Below are 1,385 nucleotides of genomic sequence, written 5' to 3'. Positions count from 1 at the left end.
ATGTGGGATGAGCCATTTCTTTTTCGTCAAGAAGCTGACCAAATCATCAGGATATGTATTCCTTATAGCGAAACGGGGGGATCTTGCGAGATTGCCACTCAACGGCTTATGAAGGACATTATGGTGGAGAAAAGACAACAGCTCGTATTCTTCAAGAAGGTTTCTTTTGGCCGACATTATTTAAAGATGCTCACCAGTTCATTTTGAAATGTGATCGATGTCAACGTGTGGGGAACATGTCTAAGAGGGATGATATGCCTCTTAATATGCTTCTCGAGGTTGAGTACTTCGATGTTTGGGGAATCTACTTCGTGGGGCCATTTGTCTCATCTTGTAACAATTAGTATATCTTGTTGGCAGTTGATTACGTGTCGAAATGCGTTGAAGTTAAGGCGTTGCCAACGAATGATGTGAAAGTGGTGATTAATTTTCTTCACAAGCAGATATTCAAAAGGTTTGGAACCCCAAGAGTCATAATCAGTGATGAGGGGTTGCATTTTTGTAATCGCAAGTTCACTGCTATGATGAAATGGTATAATGTGAATCATCGCATTGCTACGGCTTATCATCCTCATACGAATGGTCAAGCTGAGGTATCTAACAGAGAGATCAAGTGCATTTTAGAGAAGGTTGTGTGTCCATCAAGGAAAGATTGGTCTTTGAAGCTTGATGAAGTTGTTTGGGCTTATAGAACAACATATAAGACTCCATTGAGAATGTCGTCATTTCAGTTGGTCTATGGTAAAGGGTGTCATTGGCCTGTGGAGCTCGAGCATAAAGCATACTAGGATTTGAAGAAGTTGAATCTGGATTTGGATGCGGCTGGAAAGAAGAGGATGCTTCAATTGAATGAACTCGACGAGTTTTGACTTCAAGCTTATGAGAACAACAAAATGTATAAGGAGAAAGTCAACAGCTGGCACGATCGGGGTTTAGTGCTCAAATCATTTATGTTGGGGCAACAAGTTCTTTTGTTCAACTCTCGTCTCCGTCTTTTTCCCGGAAAGTTGAAGCCAAAATGGTCAGGGCCGTTTATTGTCAAAACCGTGTTTCCACATAGAGCGGTAAAAATTTTTGAGAATGATCCGGGCCAGGCATTCAAGGTAAATGGTCAGAGGTTGAAGCATTACTATGGTGACACGGCAAACTGTGAGGTGGTTAGTGCCGTTGTATTGTCCGTTTGATCTCGAGATTCTATGTCGAGCTAGTGACTTAAAAGAAGCGCTTCTTGGGAGGCAACCCAAGTTTGTTGTACATTAGTAAGTAGAGAAAACAAGAAGGAAGGAGAAAAACATAAAAAATCAGGAAAAAAAAACAAATTCTGGGCTCACTTCAGAAGCTTGGCGCGCCCGCGCAGTCCTAGCGCGCGACCGCGTTGATTTCAC

Source organism: Apium graveolens, chromosome 11, assembly GCF_009905375.1.
Source record: "Apium graveolens cultivar Ventura chromosome 11, ASM990537v1, whole genome shotgun sequence".
In the NCBI taxonomy this organism is placed as follows: domain Eukaryota; kingdom Viridiplantae; phylum Streptophyta; class Magnoliopsida; order Apiales; family Apiaceae; genus Apium; species Apium graveolens.
The sequence above is the reverse complement of the archived record's forward strand: the minus strand, read 5'-3'. Positions refer to the sequence as shown.